Here is a 27,776-nt window from a genome sequence, read left to right as displayed (position 1 = left end):
TCATGCAAAAAAAAAAAAAAAAAAAAAAGAGCATGATAAAAATCATAAATGTGCCAGTTATGTGAGTACATTCTAAGGACAAATGTAGTGCTTGTGCTTAAGCTTAAAACAAAATAATTGGATTTATTCACCCCCTTATTCAATAACTATGTATTAAATATCTACTAGAGACCTGGGACTTAGCTAATGTCTAAGAATACAAAATCAAATAAAACATCATCTCTCAAGAGATTCACAATCCAGCACACATTTATACCCAGGGAATATCTGGCCCTTCAGTCGGTTTTGTGAAAAAGGCCTATAAGTTTTAGTTAACTATGAGGATTGCAGGAACCAAGAATGCGTATAATAACCGAAAGGGTAAAATAATGTGGACCGCTAAGTAAAAGCACCGTGATCAGAAATAAGAATGAGAGTTCAGCTATCTCCCTGAATTCTGAGCAGATTCTGGAGAAGTATTGTGCTAACTCGTCGGCATCATCCTGAGTTTTCAACAAGACGGTGTAGTTGCATATCAATATGTTTAGGAATCACCTAGAAACAGGTATCAAAATGCCTAACACTTCCCATATTGTATGCACATTTCACTTAGACTAATTACAGCATACAGAAAATGAGATGACAAAAGTACAATTTAAGTTCTCCTACATTTGAAGGGTGAGGGGGAGAATTTAGTTAAAAGCCAGCAGCTTTTTTTTCATAGTGATCTATGAAGTTCAAAGCAATTATGTGGAGAGAATTCTACTGCGAGTGATACAGGAACTGCTAATTCAAGCTAATCCTCAAAGGAAAATGATCCGAGATGGACCCTAGAAGATGCAAGAGGGAATGGTAAATATTTTGATGAATGTTGCTCGTATTAAATAATAATTATTCAGTCATAAAAGTGCTACATATTAGAATTTGATCAGTCAAGGATGCATATGTTGGAATCTCTAGGGAAACTACCAAAAGACTAATAAAGGAATGCATGTTTATCAAACTAGTAGATGAGAAAAGTGGAAATTTAAATATAATCAATCTAAAAGAAGGCATATAAGGAAAGTAAGGAAGCACAGAACATTACCAAATGCCACACTGTGCTCTGAATGACTGAAATATGTAGATGAAGTTTTGAAGCATTGTTACTGTTCTAGTTTGCTAGCTGCCGGAATGCAACACACAGAGACGGATTGGCTTTTAATAAAAGGGGATTTATTTTGTTGGTTCTTCAGAGGAAAGGCAGCTAACTTTCCACTGAGGCTCTTTCTTACGTGGAAGGCACAAGATGGTCTCTGCTGGCCTTCTCTCCAGGCCCCTGGGTTCCAACAACTTTCCCCAGGGTGACTTCTTTCTGCATCTCCAAAGGCCCGGGCTGAGCTGCGAGTGCTGAGATGAGGAATGCCGAGCTGCTAGGCTGTGCTACCTTGCGCTCTCTCATTTAAGCACCAGCCAATTAAGTCAAACGTCACTCATTGAAGCAGACACGCCTCCTAGCCGACTGCAGATGTAATTAGCAACAGATGAGGTTCGCATACCATTGGCTTATGTCCGCAGCAACAAGACTAGGTATGCTCACCTGGCCAAGTTGACAACTGAATCTAACTAACACAGTTACCCAACGTTAATCAACCAAAAGAACGTATTTGCCCAATATGGAAACTCCGAGGCTCCACTAGCACATTTTGCCTGGGTGAAATCCCAAAACTTGGACATAGTGTAGGTTTTCGCACCTCTGGCATAGAGCCAGAACTTGTGCCGCAATAGATTTCAAAACATGAACGCAATTGTACAGATGGTGGGTCAAGAATAGCGTGACCAAAATACTGTTTTGTAAGTGAAAGGGGCACCATTAATGATTATACCAGGACAAAAGGCAGAATTTACAACTGTCCTAGGTGAACTAGACTGTAGTCACTGTATTCATGACAAAATAGGAAGCAGGTCTATTGTGCCTTCCTTTCCTATGAATTGCTACTTCTATTGCTATTTTTGCTTACAGGAAGATAGGTCATGGTTAGCAAAGAGCATAGCCTATGCTTCATGGTATAATTTTGTTTTCTTGTTGTTATATTTATTTCCCCAAGACATTAAAGAAGTCAGCTATCATGATACCCTTGTAAAAGGGACATCACCAGAAAATGTCTTGGGGAAAAGTGTCCCAGACAATGAAATTCTAGGAAACTTGTCAGAGTGAGAAAAATAAGAATACTGGATGGGAAGCATAATTTGCATGCTATGTGACTGCAAGCACTTGAAGGGGTGTCATTTTCAAGTGAGAGAGGTGGAGTCTGTGCTCCAGAGAACACAGCATGGACAGATGCTTTTGAAATCCAAGGAAGCACGTTTTAATTCAATGTGAGGAAGCACTTTTAATACTCATTGCTGTCCAAAACCAGAATAGGTTGCCAAGTGAGAAAGAAAATATATCAACTCACGGAGTATATAAGTAGAAGTTTGACAAAAATCAGTGATGTCATCGAGGAGCTTTATGTACCAGCTGGATACTCAGAACTGAAGGCTCTCCAGTGAAAAGGTTGTTATTTCTGCCTGGCCAGCATCCCGTTCCTCCTCCTCCTGCTAATATCGTCCCAATATTCTTCGGGAGCTCCCTCTCCCCCCCACTTCTGTGAGATTTGAATAGAGCAGAAATGATGTTTGGCTTTTCCGCGGTGGCCATGTGATCCTGATGTAGCCATTCAGTGTCCTTTGTCTCACTGACCAAGAATGGATGCACTGTCCCTGCTGGGTAAGTTTGAAGCAGACCTAAGACTTTCTAGGAACTGCTGGAGCAGGTGGGGTGGCAGGGGATGGGGGGACGGGCAGCTTCTTTTCTTAACAGGACTGTGGAAAGGATAAGATACAGGCCCAGAACTTCTGGCAGCCATCTTACCACCAGAGGAAAGCACAGCCAAACAGTGGAAAGATGTAGACTGAGCTCTGACACGACTTTTAGCCCCTACATCCAGCGATGCCTGAAGCCAGACTAACCCTGGATTTCACAGTTCTGTGAGCCAACACATTCCCTTTTAAACTCAAGCCAGTTTGAATTGAGTTTCTAGCATCTGAAATAGAATGAACCCTGTATTATACAGGTCCCTTACAACAAAACAAAATTTGATTATGTGGTCATCTAGTCTACAAACCTAGCTTGGCAGATTTTTTTATAATTTCCAATAGATTTCTAGCAATTCTAGTAATGCTTTGTTGGTATTTAGACACGGTGACTTGCTGTGAATATTTGGAAATTATAAAACCTTGTTGCTTTAAAAATGGGTATCTTTCACTGATGCACACAGTCCATTCTCCCATTCATGTGAATTAATGAAGCTTCATGGCATCATGTGCATTTCGTTCTCTCAGCCTGGCAATTCTCAACATAAGAGTTGCTGGAAGTAATGATGAAGCATATATGTACTTTTTAATATTTTAAAGTTGATGAATATTATAATTTTACCTGAGCTAAAGCTGCACAGACTTAACCAGTGCATTTTGCTTTAGATTAAAGTATTTTTAAATAGGAAGTCCAGAATGGAAATACTTTTTAAAAAGGATTCAGTACAGTAGCAAGTGTTGGGAAGTACCTCAACAGATGCTGTATTAGTCGGGGCTCTTGGTTTCTTGCAACAGAAGCCAACTCTGGCTGAGCTAAACAAAAAGGAATTTATTAAAAGGATACTGGGTACTTCTCCTATTGAGAAGGTTGGAGAGTGCAATTTTAGACTAAGAATCCAGGTAAAAAAAGACCTAAATTAAGTCTTAGACTTGTTTGCTTGTCTTTAATTTTTTTATATATACTTTGAATAGTTTTATTGAGAAATCTTCATACACATATACTCCATACATGGTGTATGATCAATGGCTCACAATATCATCACATAGTTGTACATTCCTCACCATGATCAGTTTTTAAAACATTTGCATTTCTTCCAGAAAAGAAATAAAAAGAAAAAACTCATACATACCATATTTTCACCTCCCTCTCATTGACCACCAGAATTCCAATCTATCCAATTTATTTCACCCTTTGTCTCCCCTATTATCTATTTTTTTATCCCTTTTTTTACTCATCTGTCCATACCCTGAATAAAAGGACCAGCGGACGCAAGTTTTTCCCAATCAAAAAGTCACATTGTAGATATTATATCTTTATATAATCGTCTTCAAGAATCAAGATTAATGAAACAAGCTCAACAGTTTTAGGTACTTTCCTCCAGCCACTCCAATACACCAGAAACTAAAAAAGAATATCTATACAATGTATAAGAATAACCTCCAGGATAACCTCTGAAACTTTATTTTGTCTCATTTCTCTTTGCCCTTTTGGTCAAGAAGGCTTTCTCAGTCCCTTGATGCTGAGTCCCAGCTCCTCTTGGGATTTCTGTCCCAGTTGCCAGGAGATTTTACACCCCTGAAAGTCATGTCCCACGTAAGAGGGAGGGCAGTGACTTCACCTCTGAGTTGGTTTAAAGAGAGAGAGGCCACATGTGAGCAACAAGAGAGGTTCTCTGGGGTGACTCTCAAGCCTAATTTTAAGAAGGCTTAGCCTATCCTTTGCAGAAATAAGTTTTATAGGGACAAACCTCAAGATTGAGGGTTTGGCCGATTGATTTGGTTGCTTAGACCTGTTTTTCATAAAGAAATAATTGCTGTCATTGCCACCACCATCTTGTCAGATCAATGACACCCTACTCTTGTTTTCTCATATCACTAACTCCTTGGTTAAAGTCCAGCTCTGAACTGAAGTCACATGAGAGTATTCTATCTTCAAGGGAAGCTACTAACTGCAGTAGCATGTAGTAGCATGTTCTGCTTCTCTAATGATAAACACTCTTTGACCTACATCAAGACTCATAAACAGGGAATTCCCAACATATAACAAGGGGTTCACAAGTGTGAAATGAATCACAAATGTTCACTATAAGCTAAGCTTTATAGCTTTACTTTGACTATTCACTCAGGGTTATGAGCTTCTCCCCATACTTAAAGCTCCAGAAGAAATGTTTCCACTTCACCAGAATAACTACCCCTCCCCATATAAAGCTTAACTCTTATCCACACTGACAATTTGGGCTTTCTGGAAGACACCCAATTCTCCTGGAGTTGTGCCAGGGTCTTGTCTTGATATTCTATAAGCTATATAAACTAGAACATGAAATTAGCCACCACTAATTTACACTATATAAATGATAGGAAAATGGAGAGAAAAAAGTAGGACAGTCCTTTAAAATGTTAATAAAATATTAATAGATGCTATCACCTTTATTTCTGCAATGCACCTTGGGGCTATAGTTGGTAGTGATGACTCGCCTCCTCTGCTGTACATTTCATGTCCCTTTTTCCCTCAGTCAAGATTTCTCAACCTCCTGGATTTACCCATACTGTCAACCCTGAGAAAGCTGACACCTTTGTATCCTTTCTGTACTCGTTTGCTATGGATTTCCTTTAACTTTTACCACTGGACATGTTAGTACTACAAGGCTCCCTAGAGGGTCATTGGGTTTCCATTAATACCCTTCTTAAACCCACAGCAACAATGCTGTTTCCCATTATAGCTAGGATCAATCATTCCAGGAAGCATACCATAATACCTTTTTTTTTTTTTTTTTTTAGCTATTCATCCCGTGGTTTCAGAACTTGAAGTAGACACATGGCAATTTCAGCTTCCAATTCAATTAAACCAGACTTTTCTTGAGTCTTCTTGGAATTTGGAGAACTTTGTTGGTTCTCCCATGACTACTAAGATGTCTAAACAAGTAGAATCTAAAAAGGACTAGAGTGTGATGCAAAAATATTGGGAGGGAGCCAAGAGGTGAATGAGCAGGAGGTGCCCCTCCCAGTTCTACCTCTTGACCATTAGTCTCATGTATTCTGGCTATGGAAATATCAATACCATAAACTAGTCACAAACTCAGAGTATATACCACATCTTAGAGAAAGCATTCCAACTTCACAGCGTCCCAACTTCATTGAGTGTTATATTCTGGATGGCAGCAGAACTGAATATGTGGTATGCCATTCCAAATTTCTATAAGACCAATTGTTTTTGGATGATGAGTTACATAGTAAGAACAGTACTTCCATGAACCCTAGTCCATTTTCGTACTTCTTTCACCATAAAAATAAGTTTCTTGATGAGAAGCTATGTTATATGTCCTTTATGATGAAGAATACAACATTTAGTAAGTTTATAAATGGTGATGCTGGCAAAAGCACAGTGGACAGGGAAAGAAAATCCAAATACAGAATAATTGTCTAATTACCTATCCCATTGAGAACAAATAATTGTACCCTCCATGATTAAAGGAGTCCAATATAATCAATCTACCACTTGGAGGCTGGATGATCTCCAGACAGTATGAAAACCAAAATGTTAGTAGTTAAAGCCCAACCAGGGACAAAATCATTCAAAAGTATATTTAGCGGCTTCCTTCTCAGAGCCAGTTCTGGTTTGGGATGTTTGGGGGGAGATTTCCTTAATTACTTAAGTCAAAGTGTGGTTTTTTCATCTCTCCCAATGATCCTGTGAGAAACCCAATATGTTATTGTTCTACCAAATTCAACTAGAGTTCATCTCAATTGCTTATAACTAAGTAATAAGTAGCCTCCCTGAAATAGATGCTTTTAAGAAAGTTGGTTGTGAGTCAAAATTTCACAAATTGAATTTCATCTAACTACCTATTCCAAATTACTATGAATGTCTAATAGGCATCTCAAGCTTAACGTGTCCACAATAACAACTCAATTGTCCCACCAGACTCCTTTCTTCTCCCAGTTCTCCCTATCTTAGTTTATGATGCCACTATGTACCCTATTGCTCAGACCCAAGACCTAGGTCTGGTCCTCCTCACTTCCTCTCATTCCTTCATCCACCCACTTCCAGCAAATCCTTGCAACTCTCCTTTCAAAATATGGCCCAACTACATATTGTCCCAGTTTCCACCATTGTCATCCTGTTGCAAGCCTCTGTCATCACTCACTTGAATCGATGCTTTAGACCTATAACTAGTTTCCCTGTCTGAACTCTTCCCCTGTTATTGTCTAAAAAAAGTGACCTTTTCAAAACTGAAATTAGATCAGAACATTTTCCACTGAAGATTTTCCAAGGATTTCCTTCACATGTGGAATGAAATCCGGAACTCCCACTGTTGCCCAAAAGGCCTAACAAGACCCTCCCTTGCCTGTGACCACACTCCCTGCTCGGCCACTCTGCACCAGGCACACTGGCCCTCGTGATGTTCCTTAAACACACCATCCTCAGCCCCTTCCCAGCCCGGGCTGTGCACTGGCTTTCCCCTCTGCCTGGATCTGCTTCTCCATGTCACTCTCTCTCTCACTTCGTTCTGATTTCTGCATAAAGTCCTCTCTTTGCAAGGCTCTTCTCTGATCATCCTGTCTACCCTACCCCACTGCTGCCCCCTCACGCAATTCTTTAACCACGTTTTATTCTCCTTCACAGTGCTAACCCCACCCGGGATTGTGTTATAGATTTGTCATTTCACTTGTTCATCTTAATGTTTTCCCAGTGGAAGATAAACTCCACGAGGGCAAGGTCTTCGTCTGTCTTGTGTACTGTTTGTATCCTAGTGCTTATTAGGTCCTCATCAGCTCTTTATTGAGTAAATTATCGAATGACTGACTGAGAATTCCTATAGAAAAAGTCTGTTCCTCCAGACATTGGTTTTGAAAAAGTCACATATGGTCCAAAAAAACATTTCACTTGAAATGATAAGCAAATATTTTTTAAACTCATATTAAAAATGAATAATAAAAACTTTCGAAGGAAAATCATAATATTCTAATTCAAATAGTGTGTAAAAAAATACAATACCGCAGAGCAATAGGTAGCGTGGCTTTGCCAGAAATATGTACGAAGGAAAAGTCCTCAGCTTACTACTTATGGGGAGAAACACCCACGATATTCTTTTCAAGGGACTAAGAAAAAAAAGTGTTCAACTATAATTACCTTAACCAATCTCTCTTCCTATGGTTGTCACTTTAATCCATTGGCTTTGTCTTAAAAGAATTTTTGTTACCAATAATGAAACTGAAGTTAAAAAAAGTATATGTTTTATATGATAAAAAAAATATGTACCTGTGATTCTAAAGGTTGACAGTCTAATTATAGACTACAGCTGGAGGCAAAGAAATCCCCAGCTAGAGATTTCTGTACTTTAGTAAGTTCTTCCTCCTATGCTGTTAACAATAGCACAACCTACCCCACTCCCCGGGAGCAATGCTGCAAAGCTGTCTGCTCTTCAAACAGTACCCAGTCCAGGACGGTGGCTTGAAGTTACCGGGAAGACAGGTTTAAGATGGCAATGTGTTCTCCTTGATTTGATCCTGTGACTGAAGATCTTGTTTTGGGATTCAGGCCAGTCAATCAGCAGGTATTTATATAGTAGTTATCCTCAAGTATTTATCCAGCAGTTACCTGGCACCCACAATACTGTTAACTCAGCGGGGAAACACCAAGCAAAGGTAAAAAGTTAGAGAGAAGGGGGGGAAAGGCAACATTTAAAAAAACTGAAATTTTAAACTATGTTACATTTGAATAAAGTTTTAGCACCTCTGCAAATAGAAGGAGAGAATGAGCTGTTCACATACATATGGAGTAAAGAATTACCCACAGATAAAATCTATTAATTTAAATCAAATGTACATGTCAAATATATGCTAAATAATATCAGAGAAAAAGGAAAATATTTGAGGTGCTATTCTATAGAGATGGCATGGCTGTTCATTATAAAATTCCCTATGCTACTCATCCCCCAAAACTTCTCACACCCCTCAAACTTAAGTGGTTATTTGAAAATGTTTAAAAGCTCAAATGGGAGGTAAAGTCAAGCATTATCAGAAAGTGCTTAGAACTGTGGCTGATTCTAAAATGCACTCTCAAGGCAAGAAGGAGGCTGTGTTGAGGCCAAAGCCAAAGAAGAATGAGTTGCTGTGTCTGTTGGAGGTTCCCATTTACAAACTATCACACACGCTGTCTTAGCTGCTTTCCCGCCCTTGTCCTTCTCACCCCCTCCTCTTGTCTTGCATCACTATTCTTGGGCCAGGTCAGGAATATGTACACATTGCAGAGATGTCACAGCCTTGCCTGTGTTATTTCATGTGTGGAGCAAGTCCTCATAACCCTGAACCCTTGATGTATAAAACATGCAATCCTTCGGATGATTTTGCATGGTCAAATACAGCAACAAAGCAATTAGCTACCTTTTACGTCCTCTAACCTCTTAGCAGTCAACCACATCCCTTACTTCACAGAAGAAAATTGCAGGAAGATATGTGGACCCAACCCATGACTCTTTCCTCTTTTCTTCCCTTTTCTTCTCAGAGTTCCCTCTTCTCCTAAGTGTTAACCCTTCTTGGCTCAAATGCTGAACCCCTACTCTCTCTTGCGATATCTTTTTTTCATAAGTTATTTCTTCAAATACTGTAATTTTCAACCCCTCCCTCCTTCTTCCTATAAAACTGATTTGGTTTTGTCTACTATCAAAAATGTAGATAAAACATTTCATTAGTTTGGCATTCACCTCAAAGCTGATTCCATATTCTTCTATCCTTCTTTGTTTTTTCACAGCCAAGCTCCACAAAAGACCTATCTTTAATTTCTCGCTGCACTTCCTTATATCTCAGTTTCTCACATTTTCTTGTAAAAACTCATTGGACTTTCCTATTGCCAAACCCTTTGAGGTCCTCTTAGTTCTCACTTAATTAATTAAATAATCTGTTGCCTTTAGACTGTGGACTATTTCCTTCTTGGAACACTTGCCTCTGTTGTTTCCAGAGACATCCAACTTCTCTCTTTATCTTCTTTATTGGTGCCTGCTATGTAAATACTGGTGTTTCTTTTATGATGACTATGCAGTGTTCTCCTTGGAAATTTCTTCTGCTAACTCCTGGATCTATATATCTTTCTCTGCCTTTTACATTTCTAGCCCATATCCTTTCCTATATACCTAGTTGCCGAGTCTCTATCTTCATCGTGTGATCCCAAGGAATTCAAGCTCAATTTGTCCTCAGCAGAGTTCATCTTTCTCTCAAAATTTGCTCCTCAGCTGCCTTTCTTTATGTTAACAAATGACATCATTATTTTTATACCAAATGGTTTTTGCCTTCCATATTTTTGTTTATTCTATTCTTTCTGCTGGGATTACACTTTTGTCTCATGTGTCTGCTATGAAAGCTTACTCATCTTCAGGTCTGAGAATTGCCTCTCTCATGTGACCTCAATAGCCTGACCCAGGTAACTAATGTCTGCTGCCTCCTAACACCCTAAAGAAATGTCTAGAATAATAGCTATAGCTCTGAATTTTGAAGGAAGAGAATATTCCAGGGAGAGGGAAGAGCACATAGCAAGGACCCTAAGATAAGAAGGCGTTCAGTGCTTTGGTGGACCATGGAAGTTTAGTGTGGCTGGAGCAATGGGTCAAAGGGAGAGCAACATAAGAGTTGACTGATGAAGGAGGTAGGGGCCCAATCAAACAAGGCTTTGGAGGACATGGTAAAGATTTTTATGTCCTATCCTAACTATAATAGTAAGCCAAGGAAATTTCTAAGGCTGGAAGTGACAAAAATTCAAATTAGGTTTTAAAATTATCTCTGGCTTCAGTGTGAATAGATTTCAGAAAGAACCAAGATTGTTAAAGAGTCTAGTTTGGAAGCCATTACAATAATCTGGCTGAAAACCAATGGTCACTTAGCTTGGGGTGGTAGTAGGGAAGATGGAGAACAGAGTCAAAATATTTGACAAATTCTCCCTTACAAGCAAACAAATGAGACTATGTTGCCTGATTAAACTAATAATCTGTTTCAGGATGTTCCATGGTCATTACTGGCTGTATCCTGTGACCATCTGGAGACCAGTATGACCAGCCAAACCCTGTGTCTTCACACACACACAAAAACAACTTTTGCAAAATTCATTGGCATGCTCCTCAAAGTTTGCTGTGTTCTTTGAACTCTCGTGACCTTGGGGAAATGCTTTGCTCACAGAAAACTTTTCAGCCAATTGGGCTTGGAGTCTTCTTAAAGGTCACATGGATACTTGTATTAGAAACCCTATTTTGTACATTTCTATTTCCTTTGTTGGCTCCTGATTCTACATTCCTCTCATAGAGCAAACAAAAAATAAAGGGAGCTCTATGAAGAATAGAAATAAAGAACACATTGGAAATAAACTTCCTGAAGGGATAAATGGGTGAAAAAGCTGAACTTAGTTGGAGAAAATCTCCATATGTAAGACATACTAGTAAGTCAATAAATAATTACCTGTGAGAAACTTACATGAAAGTCAATAAATAATTACCTGTGAGAAACTTACATGAAATCAGTGTGCCTATGAATAGAGTAACAGGTAGAAATATATAAGTAAATTTTTACATTTCTAACTGCATTGTGTAGGAACTCTGAGGTAGTGCTCACTGCAAAATGGAAAAAGGAGGTTGGAAACAGGAGCTGAGGAATTTAGGTCTAGCAAATAATTAGCCCAGAGAAAGGAGAAGCAGAAAGAGAAGAACCTGGGAGGGTTGAAGTAGTATTATCAAATATGGATCAAGCAGTCTGGACCAAACAGTTTTCAAAAACATATAGTGTTTGTGAGATATTAGAAGACATGAATAGCTATATGAGCTGAAAATAAAATAATTTATCTAGAGGTAGGCAGACCAAAATAACAACAACAACAAAGAAAATGGCATTTAGGGTCCAAACTATCCAGTCTACCTCTGCATTCAGAGTTATAGGGCTAGTTTCAGGGACACAAATTTAAAATCAGTTATGAAATATTTACTCCACAAATATTTACCAAGACATATTTATGGTCTTAGATCCATGCTATATGTCACGGATGACAGTCATTGCCCTCCAAGAAGCTCATGGTCAGATGGAGACTTTTATTGATAATGGAGTAATTTCAACCCTATACACATACATACACAAATACAATGAGATAAATTGCTTTTAAAAATACCATATAAGTAGAATAGATAGAAGTATAGCTTAATTTATGATTAAGTTAATCAAATTTGCATAATCAGAGCCAAGTGAAAAAAAATAGAGCATTTTCTCATGGATTTTAATATGATATATCATAAATCTGGATAATATGACTTTGTCCTGGTTGATAAACTTCCCACTATCTTACTCTTATGTACTAATTAATTACCAGTTTCCCTTTAACCTGTTTCCACAGTGGATCAAAATTGTAAGGAACTGTAAGGATAACTAAATACAGGATATTATTGAAAAGAAAAGCATTTCTATGCTGGAATGTAAATTTTCCTAAGGCTACCTTTTCATATTTTTAAAGAAAGTCTCAGTAAGAATGGACATCTCCAAGAGAGGGAATTCCGGAAACCATTCTCTTTCATTTCATTGTTGAAAAGTGTTCTATATCTGGGACTTTTAGGGATAACTGAATTTGGTCCTTGAAATCAGATCTTTGAATCATGGATTCACCTGATTCTGTGGAAAGTTACCATTTCTTATTAGCTCAAAATGCAAGTAAGATGTTTTCTTAATTCTTAATGCTAAGCTGGGACATGGAATCTGAAGCATTCTTTCAATGTATTAACCAACTTCCATGCTTAGTGAGTTAGAGACAAATGATTTTTTTTTCTGTCAAGTATGTCTTAACTCTCTCTTTCTGAGTTTTGAATGTTTACTGTGAAAATTCAAGCAGAATTGAATCCTGAAAATTCTCAATCATTGGAACTTCTCAGCCAATGCTCATATATAATCCATTAACTCACAGATATTCATTGATTACCTGACATGTGCCCATCCATGATAAGGACATAGCATTGGGAATAAAGAAGAGAACAGAAAAAGCCCCATCTGCAAACAATGGTACATTCCAGTGGATGGAAATAAACACTATAAAGAGTCTGAAAAAATAGAGTGTGTCAAATGGTGTTAAGTGCAATGAAGAAAAAGTTAGCCAAGAAAGAGGATAGGGATTATTTTTTAACAATAAATTGATAATAACCAGAATAGGACCATCTATGTTCTGACTAACATGGTGATTTCACATGTTTGAATGTATGTCTATTTATTAATATTTATATAAATAAATATATATAGGGCATTCATATATATATATATATATATGAAAGGATGCCCTACAGAATTATATTATATGTGGAATATATGGTTCTATATTTTGTATATAACACATCAAATTACGTATTAAAGGTGAGGTATCCTAATAATAATCCTGACCGGTCTGCACCAAGAGCTCTGAGGGTATTTTGGCTCTTCACACTCCAATTCGCTGAGGTTCTACAGAAGACTGCTCTTGTTTCAAATAAGGGTAGCGTGGAACAGACTAGAACCAAGGAACTTAGATACTCATTTCCTAGCAATCTCATCTTATAAGAGAGTAAAAATTCTTCAAATACATGACATTTTGAATAATGTTTCCCCATTCTAAACCTGACAAGTCACTTTAAACTCCTTGTTCCAATTCCACAGCCTTTCTATAGTTACAATCACATCCATGTTTCCTTTTTTCTTCCCCAAATGTCCTGGTGTCTTGGTAAATAACTGCAGGTGGGGAGGGGTTGGAGTGGGGTGGAGGGGAGGTGGAGGGCAAGGAGTGGGGGGAGGGCTGATTTGTAGTGTTTGCTGATTTCTGTGGTGCAACTATTCCTGTCATGGCTGGTTTCAAATTATCTAAGCATGGAGTTGGAAAAAGATGTTTACAATTGGTTCTCACGAGTGCTTTGCACCAGCTCCAGCACACCCAGACAGAACATATTCCTTTGCATCCCACTGGAAGGCACAGAAAATTTGAGCTATGAAAATCATTTGATTGCTTTTTAAGGCAGCTTTTGGGGTTGTACTTGAGAAGATTAACAAGAAATTTGCATTTGGAAACTAGTTTATAAACAAAACAACTAATAAGGTCCAGTCTTCTTTTTCATTCAAAATAATGGTTATTAATGATAATTTTAAACCATAAAAGAAAGAACTAAAGATTTATTTCTCAATATAGAACTAAACATTTATTTGAATTACAAATTCCTGATACTTGTACCACCAAATTCACTCTAAATCAGTAATTCACTGCTATTTTTTATTAAGAGGTAAAGATCTTATGAAATTTTGTTCTTGGCATCTCTATACAAAAATACTAGCCAGTTTTGCTATCAGCTGGTCAGCACATGATTAACATAAAAATATTATAAACATAGCAATATTTAATCATAATGACCTTTGGGCTATTTTTATTGTTGAAGGAGGAAAAAAATGTGTTTTGCTTGAAAATAACTTAAAATGAGCTATTTTGGGATTTTATGCAAAATCTCCAATATTGAGTGTTTTAACAAGCCTGGAAAACTAAATTTAGAAATTGTTTAAACCACCAAAATATTACGCAATGCAGTAAGTTTCATGTTATGCATACAAATAATGCAAGAAATCACAAGTAGAAACTATTTTTGTCATTTTTGTCATTGTACAGCTGTGTTAATCATGATCTTCCAGCTGCATTCCCTGTACATGCTTGGAAGAAAATAGTTTATAGTGGCCTTTGAACAAGAAGTCACTGATAGAAACATACAAGCGTAAACAATACATCCATGCAAAATGGTGCATATGCTGAGCTGGTATTGAAGAAGCTATTCAGAAAATATTTGTTCATCAACATTATAGTTATTAAAGATACATGGGCGATACTCTCAGTTCAACCATTAGTTACTTCAACTATGAATTGGAAGTAGACCAAAACACAAAATTTTTGGTTTCCCATTATGCATTAGGTAAGTTTAAATTTGTTCTATTTCCATCTACATGTCTCTTAAAGAATTTGGTGAAAATGGAGGAAAAATTTTTCATTTAATTTTAATTTGCCTGTCATCCAAACAATCATTTTGAAAACTTTTCTCATTAAATGGCCCAAATTTTCTGTCAGGGTCACTACTTAAAATTCTTATTGCCTTTATCCCAAAGGAAACTGAGTTTAATAATAATGATAATGGTTTTGGTTTTAAAGATGTTTTCTCTACTGATTCTAGAATTATTACCTGTTTTCACACATGTGGAAAGAAAGAAATTTTTGTGACATATAACAAGTCTAGAGCCAAAACAGATTTTTTTAACTCCAAATTTAAATCATTTTATAAGTACTTAATTGAACATAGCATATATATCAGAGATTGTTCCTCCAAAATTTTCCATTGAATGATTTTCTTATTTTACCTACTCCATAATGTTGATGTTTTGAAGGTTCGTCCTTCTTACTCTGTGTTTTCTCTTTATGGCATGTGGTAGAAGTTCTGCCTTACTTTCTTTGTTTTTTGGGGGGGTACATGGTCTGGGAATCGAACCCGGGTCTCTTGCATGGAAGGTGGGCACTGCCTTATTTTTCAAGTAGTGTCTTATTTGCTCTCTACCTTTTGCATTTCCATTAATTATAGACTCAGTTTTCAAGTTACACACACACATATATATACACACACACAAACAGTTTTGGGGTTTTGATTAACATTTCATGAAATCTATAGATCAGTTTGAGAAAACTGACCTCTTTGCAGTACTGAGTTTTCCAATTCATGAATATGACATTTTTGTTATTGAATCTAGACTTATCATTCTGTGACAACTTTGGGAAATTCTCAGCCACTATTTCTTCAAATAGTGCAGCTGCTTCATTTTCACTCTCCTCTGCTTTTAAAGTCCCACTATGATCTCTAAATTTCTCCCTTCCTTTTGTCTGGCATTTTTCTGGTTTATGATTTAGCTGCATATTTTTCCCATTCTGTAATAAAGATCATAGATAATCTCTTTTATTGTGTTTAATCTTTTTAAAAATATTTTTTTGTTGTGAAATATAAAAAATATACAAAGAAAATAAAGAAAAAACCATAACTTCCAAAGAAAAAACCACAAATTTCAACAAGTAGCTACAGAACACATTTCAGAATTTTTATGGGTTACCATTCCACTATTTCAGATTTTTCTTTCTAGCTGCTCCAAAATACTGGAGGCTAAAAGAAATATCAATATAATGATTCAGCAATCATACTCATTTGTTAAATCCTATTTTCTCTGTTATAACTCCTCCTTCTCCTTCGATCCTTTTCCCAATCTATAGGGATCTCTAGGCAGTGCCCATTCTGACTTTTTCATGTTAACAAGCAGTGTCCACACTAAAAGACAGGGGGAAGTAATTACCTGATAATCTTGGTGTAAGAGTAGTTCAGCAGTACAATTCCTTTTTTTTTTTGGAGAGAGAGGCCACATCTGAGCAACAAAAGAGGCTCTCTTGGGGGTGACTCTTAGGCCTAAATTTTAAGTAGACTTGACCTATCCTTTGTGGGGTTAAGTTTCATATGAACAAACCCCAAGACTGGGGGCTCTGCCTATAGCTTTGGCTGTCCACACTGCTTGTGAGAATATCAAGAATTCAACTTGGGAAAGTTGAATTTCTCCCCGTTCTCACCATTTGGGGCTTTGCAAATACTTTTCCACTCACTGATCGAATCACTCTGGGATTCATCGGGGCATCACTCTGGACAAACCAACAAAATCTCATGTGCTACCTGAGATTCCAAGTACTTATGGTGTTCAATCAAACTGTCTACATAAGTTATATTAGGAAATGCACTAGTCAAAATATAAATTTTGTAACAAATAAACAGTTTTTACTTTAGTCTCACACATAAGGTGACATTTTAAAATATTAATTACCATCTATTTTAAGCACCCTGCAATAATGTCATTCCTTTGTTCTTCCTCATGCAGAAACATTTTTAAAATTTGTACATTTAGTCGCTATTATTATATACTCTAGACATTCCTAGATTATACCATCTCAATCTTTAACATCTATCTTTTTTCTGATTTCATTTATGTCCCCAGCCCTCCTCCCTCTATCATTCTCACATGCAGCTTCATTCAGTGTTTTAACATACTTGTATTACAGTTAGGTAGTATTGTGCTGTCCATTTCTGAGTTTTTGTATTCAGTTCTGTTGCACAGTCTGTATCCCTTCAGCTCCAATTACCCTAGAAATAGGGTAAGATATTGGGTAATTGGAGCGGTACAATTCTTACCTGCCATGAAAGAGACCTGGGTTCAAGTCCCAGACTATGCACATCCCCCAAAACAAGCAAAACAAACAAACAAAAATTCAGAAAAACGGTGCTGCAATAACAGGATACTCACATGGAAAAATAATGAAGTGTTATCCTGCCATACAGCATACAAAAAAAAAATAATAAGTTTCATAAGGGCACGCTTTAAAATCAAGGGTTTGGCTTATTAGGAGTCCCCAGTTGTTGAGAGGGTATGTGGGGTTTCCCAGATGGGAATGTTTAATAGTTCCTTTTTGTTTTCCTTTGGACCCTCAAGGGACTCTACCGATACTTTATTTTTTTTTAATTATCAGCCCACCATAGTCTGAGATGTATTCTGGCATTACATTAAGCTATACAGAATTACAAGACTTCATACCCATCTGTACAGAAGTTTGGGTTGTTTAAATGAGCTATCCAGGCCTTGGTTTAGATTGTGTGTTATAGAAAATTTCAGTTTTAGACATAATAAACCTCTCTGCCTTTGATCTCATACAGTAAGTGAAAGTCTAGAGTATATACCCTATAATCTTTTACTCCGCATTCTGACTTACTTTAATCCAAGCCAGATTGGCACAACTGGGGATGGGGGGTGAATTGATAAGGGGTAATTTTGATTTGATATTTGGTGAGGCCATGTTTGTCACTTCTTTGCCTCTAAGGACCAATGAAAACTGTCTAAAATTGAGAGTGCTGCTGATTGTACCAAGTGAGGAGACTGTAAGATGTGGTTTGCTTATTTTGGATGTTGTCAATGATGCCCAATAGATGGAGAAGCAGAATGGCGAACTGTCATACATTTATATGATGCAATCTAGTGTAGGTCCAAAAAAGGAAGGGTGTCAAGAGGCACTGAATAAACCTTAAAAGAAAATAGTTTAGACTGTAAGCCTTTATAGCAGCCACACCTATTCTGAAGTTGTAAGTATATCTGTAGATTCTGAGACACTGAGCTATAAGTGTATCAACAGGTACTTCCCTGGAACTTTTGGAAACTCTGTGACACCAAAGACCCAGAAATGGAGTACTCAGCCCTGAAAGATAGCATAGCTATATACAATAACGGTTAAAGTAATTGAAAAGAAATTAGGTCTTAATTAGAGATTCAAATGAAGCCAATCTGATTCTCTATTTGTTGATCCTCTGTCTAGTTGTTCTATCTATAGAGGAGAGTGATGTATTGAAGTCTCCCACTATTACTGTTGAAACCTCTATATCTCCTCTCAGTTTTGCCAGTGTTTGCCTCATGTACTTCGGGGTTCCTTAATTGGGAACATAAACATTTATGACTGTTATTTCCTTTTGGTAAATTGACCCTTTTATTAATATGTGGGGTCCTTCTTTGTCTCTTATGATGTCTTTACATTGAAAGTCTATTTTTCTGATATTAGCATAGTTACTTCTGCTTTTCTTTGGTTACAGTTGCATAGATCTTTTTCCATCTTTTCACTTTTAATCTGTTTGTGTTCTTAGGTCTAAGATGAGTCTCTTATAAACAGCATATAGATGGGTTTTATTTTGCCATTTTGCCAATCTGTATCTTTTAATTGGTGAGTTTAGTAATCAACATGCAAAGTTATTACTGTAAAATCAGTACTTGAATCTACCATCTTATCCTTTAGTTTTTATTTGTCAGATCTTTTATTCTCTTCCCTCTCTTTTATTCTTTAAATTACTCTTACTAGTACTCTTCAATTCTGTGCCTCCTCCAGACCTCCCTCTTATGGTTTTTTTTTCAGCAGACAGGATTTCCTTTAATACATCTTGTAGGGCAGGTCTGTGGCTGACTTGTTCTCTCAGTCTTTGTTTTTGAAGTTTTTAATCTGTTCTTCAATTTCGAAGGACAGCTTGGCTGGATAAAGAATTCTTGACTAGAAGCCTTTCTCTTTCAGGAACTTAGATATATCATACCACTACCTTCTTGCCTCCATGGTGCCTGCTGTGTAGTCTGAACTCACCTTATGTGTTTTCCCTTGGATATAGCAGACCACTTTTCTCATGCTGCTTTCAGGACTTTCTGCTTCTCTTCAACAGAAGAGACACCAATTGTTCTAGTTTGCTAGCTGCCAGAACGCAATATACTAGAAACGGAATGGACTCTAAAAGGGGGAACTTAATGAGTTGCTAGTTTATAGTTCTAAGGCTGAGAAAATGTCCCAATTAAAACAAGTCTATAGAAATGTCCAATCTAAGACATCCATCCAGGGAAAGATACCTTGGTTCAAGGCCGATGAAGTTCAGGGTTTCTCTCTCAAGTGAGAAGGCACATGGTGAACACAGTCAGGGCTTCTCTCTTGGCTGGAAGGGCACATGACAAACACAGCGTCATCTGCTAGCTTTGTCTCCAGGCTTCCTGTTTCATGAAGCTCCCCGGGAGGTGTTTTCCTTCTTTATCTCCAAAGGTCACTGGCTGGTGGACTCTGCTTCGTGGTGCTGCTCTCTCTGAATCTCCCATTCTCCAAAATATTTCCTCTTCTACAGGACTCCAATTAACCAATCAAGACCCACCCAAATGGGTGGACACATGTCATCCCTTAATCCAGTTTAACAACCACTCTTGACTAAATCACATCATCCAGGGAGATGATCTGATTACAATTTCAAACATACAGTATTGAATAGAGATTATTTTACCTTTATGAAATGATATTTTGATTAAAACATGACTTTTCTAGGGGGCATATTTCTTTTCAAACCAGTACACCAATGAATCTTACATTTGCTTGCCTTTTGTTGTCCATCATTTCCCTAAGATCCAGTTCCATTTTTTCCATCTTTTTTGCCATTTGTTCTTTTATGTGCTCTAGTTCAATTGTTCTGTCTTCTAACTCACTTATTCTTCCTTCTGCTTCTTCAAATCTACTACTGTATGTCTCTAGTATATTTCTAATTTGGTCTACTGTATCTTTCATCTCTATTATAGATCTGCCATTTTTCTGTTTAATCTTTTTAATTCTTCTTCATGCTCTTCTAGTGTCTTCCTGATGTCTTTTATTTTTCTATAAATATAAATATTGGTCTGTATTCTGTGTCCCCTCCAGTGTTTTGATTTGGTCATTTGGCAGGGCCATTTCCACTTGTATCTTCATATGCTTTGTGATTTTCTGTTGTGTTCAGAGTATTTGGTTATCTTAATAAGGTTACTTTGCAAATTGGTTTGCTTCACTTGTCTAAAGTTTTATATTTATCTGGTTTTGCATTGAAAGTTCCCTTTTGCATTTGGTTTGTCAGTAATTCCCCACCATACCAAAGCGTGGATCTCATGTAGGGGGTACAATTCTACTTGAGACTCTATTAAAAGGTGGAGGGAGGGAATGAATAGGTATTCCAGTGACAGAACACCTGTCCACCACACAGGACATCCAGGCTCAATTACCTGCCTGCACCAAAAAGTAAATAAATAAGAAAATAAAATAAAACACACCTCAACAGTGGCAGGCCCCAAAGTCAGAAGGAGATACCTAAGATATATTGGGGATGAACTCAGACCGGTGCCCAGAGAAGGGAGTGAAAATAAAAATAAACAAATAAAAAGAAGAAAGTAAAAAATAATAATATAAAAAATATACAAATAATGATAATTTTAAAACATAAAAAGAAAAAAGAATATATATATATATTTAAAACCTAAGCGGTTAAGGAGTTTGGCAGACTGCATTTACTGCTTTTTCCCAGAAAGTGGTACTCCTGAGGAACCTCCTCCTCTCAGGGCAACCCCTCTCCAATTGCAGTGACCTGCTGAGAAGATGGCATGCAATGTGGGGGGTAGCTCCTGGCACGCAGTGGCGGGACAGGGGAACCAATTGCAGTCCCCAGGTAAGCAGCTGACCTGCGGCACCTAGTGCCTGGCAAATCTGCTGTGGTAGTTAGATTCAGTTGTCAACTTGGCCAGGTGAAGGCACCTAGTTCTGTTGCTGCAGACATGAGCCAATGGTACATGAACCTCATCTGTTGCTAATTACATCTGCAGTCGGCTAGGAGGCGTGTCTGCTGCAATGAGTGACATTTGACTTAATTGGCTGGTGCTTAAATGAGAGAGCTCAACATAGTACAGCCCAAGCAGCTCAGCATACCTCATCTCAGCACTTGCAGCTCAGCCCAGGCCTTTGGAGATGCAGAAAGGAGTCACTCTGAGGAAAGTTGTTGGAACCCAGAGGCCTGGAGAGAAGGCCAGCAGAGATTACCCTGAGCCTTCCCACATAAGAAAGAACCTCAGATGAACATTAGCTGCCTTTCCTCTGAAGAACTAACAAAATAAATCCCCTTTTATTAAAAGCCAATCCATCTCTGGTGTGTTGCTTTCCGGCAGCTAGCAATCTAGAACATCTGGCATTCACCGTGCCCTATGGGAGGGCTATGTGCAGCCAGCCAAGCAATCTGGGGGCATGACTTTTCATGATGGATGGCTAGGCACTCTTCCAGGTTCCCCGTGGGCACTGCTGGCTATGGCAGCACTAGAGGACACTTCCCCAGCCAGCAGCTGGGGCAAGTTGCAATGGAGGGATGGTCAGTTCCCTCAGATCTGTACTTCCCCATATGCCACCATCCACCCCCAGCAGGGCTCACAGCCAATCAGACCCCGCTTCTGTCCCCCTTCTGATCTCCCCATCTCCCTCCTCCTTATGAAATACTGGAGACTTTCTTCAATCACTCACCCTCTGGGACTGCAGCCCTGGTCATTTTTATCTCGCCCCTTATCATGTCCTATGGAGCAGGGGAATCCAGTCTATTTTACTCTGCTATCTTTCCAGAAGGCCCTGTTTAATCTGCTTTAAAACCCACTCATTGCGTTCTTAATTTCAGTCACTGCATTTTTCACTTCCAGTTCTTCTCTTTGGTCCTTTTTCAAATCTGTTGTGGCTTATTTAGTTGTTTACAGTTAGTTATGTTCTCAAAATTTTTTGTTTATCTCTTGGAATATAGTAAGCATTGTATTTAAAAATCTGTGTTTAATGAGTCTAATTTCTGAAGTCCTTCTGAGACTTATTTTATTTATTTATCATAAAGTTTTGTCTTCTCAGGGTCCTGATTATTTTCTATTGTGGGTCAGATCCTGTTATTTAAAAATTATTTGCAGACATAATTTAAGACTTAAGATAATATTATTTTTTTCCAGAAAAAATTTGCATTTACTTCTGTCAGGCACTTGGGGGCTCTAGCAATCTAAAAACACTTAATACAATTTCAGGGATTAAATTAATCTGGAGTTGGGCTACAGTCCCTGAGATGGGCAGTCTGCTTCCACTTCATCCTTATGTCTAGGTTATAGCTCTTTGGAGTCCCAAATCCATGTGTAAAGAGTTTTATCAGAAGCCTACTTATGGTGGCCTGCACTTCAATTTAGATACCAGCCTCAATAGACTTTCAGAAGTATGAAGCATTTTCTGAGCCTTTGAGATGAACTTCTGGAATTTTCAAATGCCTCTAGGGAAAAAGCAGCCTCAAGTATAGGGCAGTAAAGTTGTATACCTCTATTTTCTTCCAGATCTTGTTGTAATTTTTAACTATCTCTTCAAGTAGTTTTTTTTTTCAGCTTTTCTATTTATACCCAATAGGAAGTTTAGTCTGAGCCACTAGCTTTCCATTACTGGAAATGGAAATTCATTATTCAAGTTTGTGGGTTTGTTTTTTTTTAATCCCCAGATATTAACTTTTGATGTCTCATCATTACTGGAGAACATGGAATGGAAAGAAGCAGTTATGTAACATGATTTGCACCCCATCCAAACCACATATACACACACCACTACCACCACTACAGCAACTGATATGTTTGCTCTTTGGGAATCTATTCAAAGCATTCAATAGCAGGGCAGAGACAAACAGCAGGGGGATTGGTTAGTGTTTCAGTTTGCTAAAGCTGCTGGAATGCAATATACCAGAAATGGATTAGCTTCTATAAAGGGGATTTATTAAGGTGCAACTTATACTGCTAAGGCTGTGAAAATATCCAAATTAGGGCACCAAAAAGAGGATAACTTCTTGGAGGAAAGGTAGCATCTGGTTTCTCTGTCACATGGAAAGGCACATAGTGAAGTCTACTGGCCCTCCTGGGATGGTTTCAAAATGGCTCTCTCAGCTTCTATGGGTTATTCTGGCTTCTGCTAGTGGGCTTCCCTTCTGTATCTCCAAACATCTGGGTCTGGTTTTATCTTTCTGCTCTCTATATCATTTCTGACCTCTTTCTCTGTCTATGAGCTCCTTTCAGGACTCCAGGAAACTAATTAAGAACCATCTTGAATGGGCAGGATCACATCTCCATGGAAACAACCTAATTAAAAGATACCACCCATGTAGAATGGAATGAGCATATATTAAGAATGTGTTTCATTCTTGTAATTTTTTTAAAATTAATAAAAAATTTTAAAAAAAGATACCACACTACAATAGGACTGCCTCCACAAAATTGGTTTAGAATTAAAAGAAAATAGCTTTTCTCTAGTACATCACAGTTTCAAACCAGCACAGTTAGGATTGGCATTATTGGAATAGTAGGTAGAACAGGAAATATAAAAGTGTGCCTAGGGATGGAAACTAGGAAAATAATGGGTGATTTAGTGGAGCAGGTATCAGACACAGTGGACAGAAGTTTCATACCTACAAACTTGTTGTACTCTGCTAAGTTGTACAAATAAGAAGGAAAAACAAAAATATATGCACTTATTTTCCTTCAGTCAGGTCAACTCCTCCATAGAAAAATAGTTGTTTTTCTAGTATGTAACTTCACCTCTATGACTCCAAACATGGGAGTACTCTTCCTTGTTACTTGGGGTAATTGAAAAAGAAGTTAACATTAGAATTGAGATTCCCTTATTTGGTTAAAAAAAATCTCATTTTTTTAGCAGCATATAATTTCAAAGCTGTATGGTAGAAGAATGTAGTGGAAAGATATTGTCTGGAAAAAGGATTGCTTTAGTTTCCTACAAGAAAATACCAAGAAATGCATCAGGTTAAAAAAATGGACATTTATTCATTCACAGTTGAGGCCAAACAATATTCAAATCAAGGCATCATCAAGGAGATGCTTTCTTCCCAGGGACCAGCTGCTCACGATCATTGGCTCCAGTGCCTCATGGCAAGGCACAGAGCAGCATCTACGGGTCTCTCCCTTCTCTTTTGGGTTTTTTTTTGCCTACAGCTTCTGGCTTCCATGGCTTTTTCTCTCTTTCTCTTTATTCACTGTGTTGATAAAGCATTCCAGTAATAAGATTAAGTCCCACCCTGAATGAGGCAGGTTAAACTTTGACTGAGGTAGATTCATCAAAAGATCCTACTTACATTGAGCTGACACCCACAGGATGGAATAGATTTAAGAACTAGTTTTTCTGGAGTACACAGAGCTTCAAACCACTGCACTCCACTTTTTGGACTGCAAAAAGACATGTTCTTTCCAGATAAGATTGCATTCATTCGATCACAACATCCCCAAAGCTTAAGTCATTTCAGTAACAATGCTTAGTACAAAGTCTTACCCAAGTCAGTTATAGGGATAGTCTGACCTGAGGCACAATTCTTCTCCATCTGTGGACCTCTGAAACCCAGTGCATTAGTTTGCTAAAGCTGTTGGAATGCCATATACCAGTGTTTTAGTTTGCAAAAGCTGTCAGAATGCACTATGCCAGAAAGGGAATGGCTTTTAAAAGGAAATTTATTAAGTTGCAGGTATACAGTTCTAGGGCCATGCAAATGTCCAAACTAAGGCATCCAGGGAAAGACACCTTGATTTAAGAAAGACCAATGATTCCAGAATACCTCTGTCAGCTGGAAAGGCACATGGCAACATCTGTTAGCCTTCTCTCATGGCTTCTTCAACAGCTTCCCCAGAGGTGTTTTCTTTATGTGTCTACGAAGGTCTCTGGCTGTGTGAGCTCTTTTGGTTCTGTGGGCTCTGTCACTTCTGGTGGCTGTTTCAAAAATGGTTCCCTCTTAAAGGGCTCTAGTAAGCAACCCCACCTTGAATGGGGGGAGACACATCTCCATGGAAATGATCTAATCAAAAGCTCCCACCCACAGTTGGGTGGGTCACATCTCCATGGAAACAATAAAAAAAATCCCATCCAGCAGTATTGAATGAGGATTAAAGGACATGACTTTTCTGGGGTAAATAATAGCTTCAAACTGGCACAACCAGAAATGTAACAGCTTTTAAAAGGGGTATTTATTAAGTTATAAGTTTACAGTCCTAAGGCTATAAAAATGTCCAAAGTATGACATTCAGGGTAAGATACCTTGGTTTAAGAAAGTCCAATGAGTCTGGAATACCTCTGTCAACTGGGAAGGGCTATAGCTCACATCTGCTGACATCTTTGGCTTCTCATTTCAAACAGCTTTCCCGAGGGTGTTTTCTTTTTTCATCTCCAAAGGTCTCTATGTCAGCCATTTCCAAATGGGTCCCTCTTAAAAGACTGCAGTAAGCAACCCCACCTTGAATGTGTAGAGATATATCTCCATAGAAACCATCTAATCAAAAGGTCCACAATTGGGTGGGTCACATCTCCATGGAAACTACTTAATACAAAATATCCCATCCAACAACATTGAATGAGGATTAAAGATTATGGCTTTTCTGGGGTACACAACAGATGTGTTCTCTGGAGCACATCCAGAGAACAAGTTATCTGCTTCCAATATACAAAGGCGGGACAAGCATAGGATAAATGTTCCCATTCCCACAGGAAGAAATTGGAAATGAAAACATGGATAATGGGACCCAAGAAATTCCAAAACTCTGCAGACAATATTCCATTAGATGTGAAGGCCTAAGAGTCATTTATGGAACAATGTTTTGTCCCCTAAACCTGATGAAATGGCAGCCGCATCCTTTTCAAGTGCTTGCACAGCAACCGTGCTCTGCCTGAACACTGAGGTAAAGGTTCCTCTTCAGATATTGAGATGGTAGCTGAAATCAAGACTCCAAGCACCATGGTGGTGGACAGACTCTCCACAATACCCCAGGCATATGAGAAAATTGGGTTAGTGGTACTCTTTCTGAGCATCAGGGTAAAAGCCCTGCCCTCTCCAAGCTCCATGGCATATTCCTCCATTCCACCTACATGCTGTTCACCCAAGGAGATGTCTTTGCTCCAGACCTCTGATTCTATGGTTCTGCCCTCAAAATGATTTTTCATTCAATCTGTCCCTTTTACCCCAGACTAGCAGAGTTCCATGCATACATATCTCATAAAAAGCCTGCTGGTTTTGCATGTAGTACACAGGGGTCCAATCCCTCAGACAGCAGGACTTTCCACAGATCCTTGCTGCATACCTAAACATCCAATCCTGACTTGGCTGATTGGATCTCTGTTCAGTTAACCTCTCACATGTAACACTTTCCTCTGGGGTCCTGCTTTCCAAAAGGTCAGATTTTTCCAAACTATCAGTAAATGGTTTCTTTGTGCCCAGGATTTCAGTTCTCAGCTTATCCCTTTACTTTCACATTTTACTATGATCTGCAAGGAAAACCAGACTTTACTTTTCACATTTAGCTTGGAACTCTCGTCAACTAAATATTCCAGCCCATCACTTTCAAAGTCTGTCTTCCATCTGATATCAGAACTCAGTTTTGCCAAATTTTCTGCCACTTTACAACAAGGATCAACTTTCTTCCAGTTTCCAAGACATTCATCATTTTCCTCTAAGGCCTCAACAGAAATACCTTTAGCATCCATATTTCTACAATCTCTTCAAAGCAATTTAGGCTTTCTCTGTCAAGCTTTACACAATTCTTACAATCTCTACCCATTACCCAAACCCAAAGCAATCTCCACATTTTTTGCATTTGCAATAGCAGCACCCCACTCTCCTGAAATGAAAATCTGCTTTAGTTTCTTAGACAGCTTAAAGAAAATACCATGAAATGGGTGGGGTTAAAAATAGGAATTTATTCACTCACAGTTGAGGTGGGAAAATGTCCACATCAATGCAGCAACAAGAAGATGCTTTCTTCTTGGAGAATATCTCCAAGTGATCCTTGGCTCTTCTGACACATAGGAAGGCACATAGCAGCATCTGATGGTCTCTCCCTTCTTTTTTGGGTTTCATTGCTTTCAGCTTCTGGCTTCCAAAGCTTTTCCCCTTCTCTCTGCATTCATTGTCTTTATAAAGGACTCTACTAATAGGATTATGTCCCATCCTGAATGAGATGGGTCAAACCTTGACTGAAATAGCCTCATCAAAAGATTCTACTTACAATGGGTTGATGATACTCATAGAAACAACTATATTTAAAAACATGTTTTTTGGGGGGTGCATATAGCTTCAAACAACCACAAGGACCAATACCTTTTGCCTTCCAGTGTTTTCTGATGAGACATTAGACTCATAAATGATTAAATTTCTAGAGATTTCTACCTTAAGGGCTGTCAATCAGGAGCAGCATTGAGGATCTAAATGTGTGCATGTCTGGACTTCAAGGCTGCTAAAAATGTTGCAGCTGCCAACGAGAGAGTGAATGTTTTGTCATGTGGCTAAAGGGTGAATGAGGACAGCCAGGCTGGGTATACTGCTACAATTGCCTATGTATAATCACCGCAATCATAGCTTTCCTTTTCTCCAAGTCAACTCCATATTTCCTTACTTTCTGCTTAATAAATACTCAACTTATAAAGTCAATTGTAATTTCTCTGCATATTTGTATATGTGTATTTAGGTGCATTTTATATCTCTCTGTAGAGATAAAGCTTATTACAGTTAGAGATCAACTCCTGTCTTTTC

General features: G+C 38.2%; 1 pseudogene; it reads right to left on the bottom strand.

Moving 5' to 3' along the window:
- LOC143665189 (RNA-binding protein EWS-like) overlaps positions 1-26,731 on the bottom strand; it is a 44,208-nt pseudogene extending 17,477 nt beyond the window's left edge.
- Positions 26,732-27,776: the final 1,045 nt, after the last annotated feature.

This window comes from Tamandua tetradactyla, chromosome 21 (genome assembly GCF_023851605.1).
Source record: "Tamandua tetradactyla isolate mTamTet1 chromosome 21, mTamTet1.pri, whole genome shotgun sequence".
Lineage (NCBI taxonomy): Eukaryota > Metazoa > Chordata > Mammalia > Pilosa > Myrmecophagidae > Tamandua > Tamandua tetradactyla.
The sequence above is the reverse complement of the archived record's forward strand: the minus strand, read 5'-3'. Positions and strand labels throughout refer to the sequence as shown.